General features: G+C 32.8%; 1 pseudogene; it reads right to left on the bottom strand.

Moving 5' to 3' along the window:
* Positions 1 to 6,935: 6,935 nt before the first annotated feature.
* On the bottom strand, positions 6,936 to 7,509 carry LOC130458342 (60S ribosomal protein L17-like; annotated as a pseudogene).
* Between the last annotated feature and the right edge of the window lie 878 nt (positions 7,510 to 8,387).

Genomic DNA, 8,387 nt, shown 5'->3' with positions numbered 1-8,387 from the left:
AGCTAAAACTTCGTCTAAAAACCAGAAATCCCAGCTGCTTCTCCACCACTCTGTATTCAGATTCAGATTCAGCCTTCTTTAGCTGCTAGCTTGACTCCAACAGTTTTTCCTGGTAACATTCCAATGTTACTTTTGATTGACAGATACTGTTCTTTGCTTTCTGTCTTGCATGCATGTAAATTCTCTTCCACAAAATGCATGTTCATTTCAATAAAAATCTACTTTTGTAATTGATGGTGATTTCCCTTCCTGTTAAAAGTGGTAGAAAAGGAATAAAAGTTAAAATTGCATTCATTGGTTTGTTCATTACTCTCATAATACCTGCCTAGGAATATTTCTGAAGTAAATTAACAAGAAAAAATTGAGATCTCATTAACCCCTGTTTTGGTTAGCCTGTCTGCATAGCAGAGAGGGAAAATTATTTTTTCTCCATTTAGCAGTCACTCTTAGCATAGATGTATAGGAATTAAGGAATTACAGAGGTTTGTATCTGGGAATACTCTAGTAAACATTCATACTTAAATGTGCAAATTTGACCAGCCAGAAATGATACCATCCTCATCATAGAGAAAATAATACTCTGTGTCATTGCAATAACTTGAAAGGACCAAATGAGATAAATCATGTAAAACTTCATAAAACCTAAAATGATATGGACATTGGATCTATACTAATTATTGCTAATTACTGTTATTTTTATATACATGTATATTAGTTTTATGTTATCTTTAGAATATAAGCTCCATTTTAAGTACCTCCCAAAGGGATAATTTAATTTATTTTACTTGCATATCCAAAGTCTAGGACAATTTTTGGTATATATAGGTGCTCAAAAATATTTTAATTGATTGTTTGATTGTCTTTATTAAGCTACCTGTAGTCATGGATTATCTTTTGCTTCTTTTTGTATGCCCAGCACTTACCACAGTGGCTGGCACATAGTAGATATTTAATAAATGATTTTTTTTATTAATTTGGGGGAGTTCAGAGAGAAATACTGGGAATAATCCTGATCTTATTTTGTAATATTTAAGATCATGTGGACTATTACACAAGGAGATTAAAATAACTATTTTATATAACTATCATTATAGTTGTATAAATATATTATCCTATAGATTCATACATTGAGAAATTATATATAATATTACATAATTATATAACTATATTATATAATTATTAAAATAACTATTTCAAATAAAATATTGTCATGTACACTCATCTTCTGCACATTCATAGAATATATACTCAGACAATTTTAATAGCAGACAAGATGAAAGAAATGTTAGTTACTTCACCTTTTTCTTATGATTTTGAGCTATGAATTCAACTAAATCTTTATATTTCAAAAGTTTTTCATTCCATATTAATTGGATGGAATTAATGTTTAATGCCATCTTTTTCATTCCATGTGCCTTAAAAGTCATAAGCATTTCTTATGGTTTATCCAAAAAATCATTCTCAAATCTTTATAGCTCAACTCTTTTACTGGGAAATTATAAGCAAGACATTTTTGTCAGGAATGATGTTCTGGTTCTTGATATTTGTTGAATGCTGAAGAATATTTTCAGGTCTATATTCATAGTGCTGGCAAGACACTTAACATAGTCAAGCATTATAGATAGATATAGATAAAACTAAACCATCTGTAAGGATCCTCATGGAACACATATCACTTTGTAAAATGATATATACACAAGAAAATTACACACACACACACACACACATGATCCATTATATAAAAATTAAAAAAAATACTGTGAAGCAATTATCTAAGCCAAAGTGACATTTCATTAGTAAATTGCAGTGTCAGATGCAGGCCTCATCCCAGCTCAGCCAAAGACTCCAGAGCTCAGGTATTGCCTGGTATAGTGCCCAGACCCCTATTAAAAAGGGAGTAATCTAAATATTTCTTCTCAGAAGATGTAACCAGAGTTTTCATCTTTTAGAAGGTCTCTATCTTCAAGAATGTCAAGTCTTTTTCTTGTCTCTGTTATTTGAAGCAACCATCCGTTATTATATCATAAACCAAGGTCACTTTTATAACTTCAAAGCCAGCTAAGATATGATAGTAAAATAGTAAAGATAGTAAATAGTAAAGTAAAAAAAAGTAAGATATAGTAAAAAATTTGGCAAGGCAAATAAATAAATATTTATTATTAGATACAATTATTCAGTCAACTAATAATTTGGATTATTCCTTACAATTTATTGTGAAAATACTGATTATCTAATTGGATTACATATAAAGAATATACAATCATACAGAAGCATAATATATTGAATATAAACTGAAGTTACTTAATTGGATTATTTTTATGATGAAGATTTAAGGTCAGGTTAGTACCAAAAATATGCATAGATAAATAGCTTCCTATGGGTCATATATAATTTTAGAATATATATGCACATATACATACTCACTGTACCTAGAATATATATTCTATATTATGTGTATATATCGTAATAGGCCACATATTACCTTAGAATACATATAATTTTCTGTGTATTTTATGAATTCTGTATTAAACTATTCAAATGATTTAATTGTGTACATGTGTCTGTTTATGTTTGTGTGTGTGTGTGTGTGTGTGTGCAATACCTGGATTTTAACCAATTAATAATGTGAGGCTATTTCCCTAAGAAAAACATTATATATTAATGAAATTCCATTAACAAAGAATGCATCTTTTACTAGCTTCATAAGTGAGATATGACTCTCTCCTTTAAAGGGAGGTGTGTCCTCTTTTGAACTGGCCTGACAGTTTGTCCTTTGGACCTCCCCTGGCAATTCCCAGTGATGGATATTTTGAAAGAGAACATGGACTTAGAAACCTCAATGCTTCTCTTACTACTTTGTCACAGAAAAAGTGGGTTTTTCCCCAAAACTGGAATACAATAACACTCTCAGCCATGTGGCTAGCCTAGCATATTTTCAAATGGGTCAGAATTCACCACAGTTGATCGCTCCTGTCTTTGAACATTTTAAGATACTAGCAAAAGACAAAAGGTCCCAAAAGTCTGATACCTGGGAGAGGGAGGAGGCTGGGGATAACCTTAAGAGGAAAGCAAGCTGTTTCAGACTGCTCTTGATAAGCTGAGGGAAAATGATTTCACATAGAAATATTAATAACAATTCAATATTAACTTTCCTCATAAATGTGTATATAACATCCATTTAGTACACATAAATATATATGTATATTAAAACATATAAATATGCATATTTATGTGTGCGCACATACACAGAAGGGGATAGGGCTAAATTGTCCAGAAGAGGCAGATAGGTGAGTATTGACAGAGTTCCAGAGTCAGAAAGATTTGAGTTCATATCCCACCACAGACACTTACTATCTGTGTGACCATGGCCAAGCTATTTAACAAGTCTTCCTCAATGTAATAGAAAAGGAAATGGCAACCACTCCAGTGTCTTTCCCAAGAAAGCAATCCTCAGGGTAGTCCACAGGGCAACAAAGTGTCTGACTGGATTGAGTAACTAAACAAGGAATTATACATTAAATTCCTTGTGGGGTCCAAATCATCCTAGAAAAACTTTCATAATAATAGTTATGTATTTATATCCAAATCATAACTATTGTTATTATTGTGAAGTCAACAAAATTATCATGAGAAATCATGATAATGAATTTGTCAAAGAAAGGAGGAATTCAAGCCTGCATCTGACAAATACTCCTTATGATCATGGGCATAAATTACATTCAGAATATTGTAGGCTACTTTCTAACTCCATTACCAAGTAGGTACAGATTTGGGCAGTATGTTACCATGATTAGTAAGATAACTAATAGGGTATCTTAATATGTTAATACATTATTTTGAAACATCATATTTTCTTTATTTTGTTCAGGGATAATATGTAAGCAAGTAGAAGAAATCCAATATTACTATCAGTATAGAATTTGTTAATTTTTTTATCCTGAAAAATGATTATTTTTTTTTTACTTTCCATACACTACATGAAACACAATTGGAAGTGTTTCATAGGAAAACATTGGCTGCAGGTATATGTTGAGCCTTGAAAAATTCAATTAGTTTCAAACCACTGTAAAAATTGTCAGCACAATCCAGCCCACATCATATATCTTAGTACATCTGAGAGTATGATACAGGAGTATTTTATATAACCTGGCACAAATGTGTGTTTCTATCTGCCAAGCCAAGCATGAGCTACCTAAAGTATTCTCAGCCTGTTGGGACTTTTACAGTTCCATATATATGTGAATCTTTTTTCCCACGGCTACTGACAGTATATTCAATTTTGTGACTCATAATATTTAAATCTATATAAAAACTTTTCTGAATTTTTCCCTCTTTCTCCCTCACTCATTGTAGACCTATTATATAAACTATATATACTTCCCATGATATAGAAATATACTGTAGAATGCAATATTTAAATCAATGTTCAACACTACAAGAATTATATTTTATAAAGTTTATTAATAATCATTTGAAGTAGAAGGAAGGAAAAGGAAAGAGTGGGAAAAAAAACACCTAATTTTCTAATAAAATTGAGACCACATGAGCAAAACTCTCCTGGCTCTCATCTCACACCCCCTCCACCAAATGCAATTACAGAGAGAGAGAGAAGCAGGATTACACAAAATTGATATCCTCCCTAAGTCAGCATGTAATGTGGGAAGGAAAGTGGGATGCTGGGAATTGAAGTTTTAGGGTTCAGATTCCAATTACATAACAAGCTGTTCAGATGATATATATTTTTAATTGGCACAAATAATGAAAGTAAAAGACAAATAAAAAGTAGTTATTTAAAAGTACACATTTGTGTACAAAATGTTGGGTTCTTTTTATAACACTGATATATTTATTATCTTTTATGGATGCTTTTAATCCTTGAACACTCAAAGTCATAAGTGTTACATGTATTTTTCCTTTATCAATTTTTATATTAACTTTTTATAAATTAAGTTAGCATGGAGTCTCTCTGTCTCTTTCTCTTCCTCCATCTCTGTCTGCCTCTGTCTCTCTTTTAAATAGTCTTTTTCCATTGACCCTACCCCACCACATAATTATCTTTTCTCACCTAAGACCATGTTTCTTGATTCTATTTTAATTATTTATTCTCTCCTTTTCATATTTCCCTAGCCAAGCTAAAAATGTGATTTAGGGTATATTCTATTCTATTCTCTGTTCCAATCAGTCTCATATTTTTTGAAGGTCTGTGATACATGGTTCCCCATTCCAAGAAGTACTATTTTATTTTCCTTCCCCCAACTCTAGGGTTTTATAATGTTGTTCATTTGTATCAGTCTTGTCCAACTCTTCTTGATCCCATTTGGGGATTTCTTTTTTTTTAAGTAAAACATTTTAATAGAGAATTCATTGGGGCCTGAGACTTCAAAATTAAGATATGCCACATGAGGAAGACCTCTTGGTTGAATGAAATGGGAGTAATATGAAGTTGAAAGGATAAGCTGGGTGCCAGTTCTTAGACCCCATGATTAGAAGTTCTCCAAAAATTTAAATATGTGTTTAGTTTGCTAGAGAAATTTTCTTAAAAGGGCTCAAGAGTCTCTGCTTAAGCTTTTGCTGAGCTACAATATTAAAAACTTTCCTGCTTGACAAAATTTTTAGACTATGTGTGTTTTTTCTGTATTATAACATATATCTAGAATAAGATGAAACAGGAAAGCAGTATCATTCAAGGAAACTTTTAGTCAGAAACATTTACATACCTATATTAACTCACTCTCCCCACAGCCAAATACCACTTAAAACTATCAGTCCCTGTCCTGTTTGCTAACATGTATTGGGTAAATCACTAACTCTTGAATATGAACCCAAAGAAAATTGCTTGGAAGCCACTTGCCCCTTCAAACCTGTAAAGTTACCTCTATCAGCAGGATTGTGTGGGGCCTGGGCCACAATGGAGAATAATCTTTTGAGAGGCTGGGGAGTCTGGGTTTCTTATAACAAATTAGGAGGTAGGGAGTCGACCAGGAGAAAAAGCTACATGATTGCTGAACCTCTTATTAGGACAATAATGGAAAGGAATCTTAGTGCATAAAAAATTAAAGTTTGAAAATAGTTAACACACAACTCAAGTGATGAGTAATAAAAATTTTAAGTATTTCTAGTTTAATGAACATTAAGAAATTTGAGGGGAAACATGACAAAAAAATAAAAAACCTTACTGCAGGCTCACAGAGTTATGAAAGAAAAGAGACTGGAAATAGGAAAAAACTATTAGAATTTTACAATGATAGTCCATCTAACTTATTTTAAACCCTATTTTCTCTTTTAATATCAATTTTAAGACAGAAGAGCAGCAAGGGCTTGGTAATTGGGATTCAGTGACTTGCCCAAGGTCACAAAGATATCCAAATTTTAACCTGCATCCTCTGAACTCCATAGCTAGCACTTTATCCACTATGCTCCCTAGCTGCCTGAAGTCCAAGTTTTGATTGTGATAGAATTAGTAGATATTCTGAACATCCATCCATCACCCTAATGTGCATATTTTTCTAGATTATCTACATTACCACATCCATTGCATCACAGGATTCAAAGCTGGAAAAGAGCAACTACAATGAAGGAAAGAACTTCACAAAACTCTTTATCAGTGAAATAGTTGATTTTTATAGTACTTTGTGGCAAATATACCTAATGATTTCATTAATATACATAATTTTGGTGTTGCCTATGTCAACAATCTCCACTTAATAGCAAGTTCAACACTCATTCACATATTCATTTACCTCCACTATCCTATAGTTGATGAAATTGAAGAATACATATGGGTCAATAAGTTTCAGAACTCTTGTACTGATTACACTGATGACCAAAGTTGTTATTTATTTAAAATAGCCATTAAAAAGTGAATAAAAGTCAAACATCAAGTTTAAATAAGGGCTCTAACAGGACACATGTACAATATTTTGTGGTAAGTATAAACACTTTCCAAGAAAATAATTTAAAGATATATACAGGAATTAATGTTTTCATTTTGCTTTTATTTGTTTGATAATGACACATTTATTCCCATGCAATAGGTTTTTGTTCCTCCATTTTCTTTTGGTATATCTTTTTTTTAGCAATTTCTTCTGTTTTAGGAAAAATCTGCTCCTTTTCAGTATCATCTCAATATGGCAAAGGGAACTCATATATGGGTTGATATGCACATGAGTCCTGTATGTACATCTTCTCATTTGAGGAGCTTTGTTAGCCTGGATATGATCGAAGACAAGAGTATCCATATCCAAACCCTGGGCACACCTGCCAACTTCACCATTGTATCAACAGAAAGGAACACACTGTTTCTTCAATGTGATATTTTTCAAATATTTGGTAGATTTTCAGATATGCATGCCCTTGATTGCTTAGACTGTTTCATGGGTGTTCTTGAAATGGACCCAGAGATTTAAACCCCTTGATTTGACTTGTGGGGTTCTGTGGATCAAGAGAATATATCGCCATTTTAAATAATTACCTAGGGCATCTCCAGGGAAGAGGAAGAGCAAAGACTTTCAGGAGACTTGATGAAAATCCATTTGGGGTTTTCTTGGCAAAGATATTAGGTTAGGTTGCCACTTCCTTCTCTAGCTCATTTTACACATGAGAAAACAGAAGTACACAGGGTTAAATGCCTTGCCCAGGGCCATACAGGCTAGTAAGTAAGGCTGAATTTCAAACAATAAGATTAGTCCTTCTGACTGTGGTCCCTGCACTATATCTACTGTGGCACTTGGCTGCCCTAGGATACTATAATATCCAGTTCCATTTAATAGTATTTATTCATAAATATTCTATCTTTGTTCTCTAAATTGTCCTCATTCAAGATATTGAATCAAAATTCACTAACCTTTTGTCCTTGAAACATTCAAACTGTGATTTATCTTGTTTCTACTATAGAGTATGATAGATTTGTTTGAAAGATCCATGGGGGATATTAGTCTCCCAAAAGACCTCAGTGGGTTATGTTAAAGGGATTTTCTTACTCTTTCCCTCTGTCTCTTTAAGAGGAAGGAGAGAGGGGTTTCTAGGTGGAGCAGAACTGACAGGAGTCTATGTGCTGGAGCTAAAGGTTATGTTACCAAGATAAGGGGAGAGTTAAGGAATGAATCAGTTGGCAATTAGGTCTTTTGCCTCTGAACCTCAAGAGAGCAGGAGATCTGTTTCTGCTACTGGCAGTTTTAATACTGAAATTTGGACTAGAGAAACAAATTTAATGAGATTTTAGGTGGTGAAAGTTTGTTTATTAGTGTAAGATAGGTAGTTAGTGAATGGGTATTACTTAGTGTAGGTTAAATAGGCCTGGTATGGCCAGGCAAGAAGATCCTGTTCTCAGAAGAGAGAAATATGGTTTTAGAAATTTTAATTAGTAATATTAGTATCAGTCATAGGGT

The sequence above is a fragment of the Monodelphis domestica genome, chromosome 3 (assembly GCF_027887165.1).
Source record: "Monodelphis domestica isolate mMonDom1 chromosome 3, mMonDom1.pri, whole genome shotgun sequence".
Taxonomy (NCBI): Eukaryota; Metazoa; Chordata; class Mammalia; order Didelphimorphia; family Didelphidae; genus Monodelphis; species Monodelphis domestica.
Note: the sequence above shows the minus strand (reverse complement) of the source record. Positions and strands in the feature narration are given on the sequence as shown.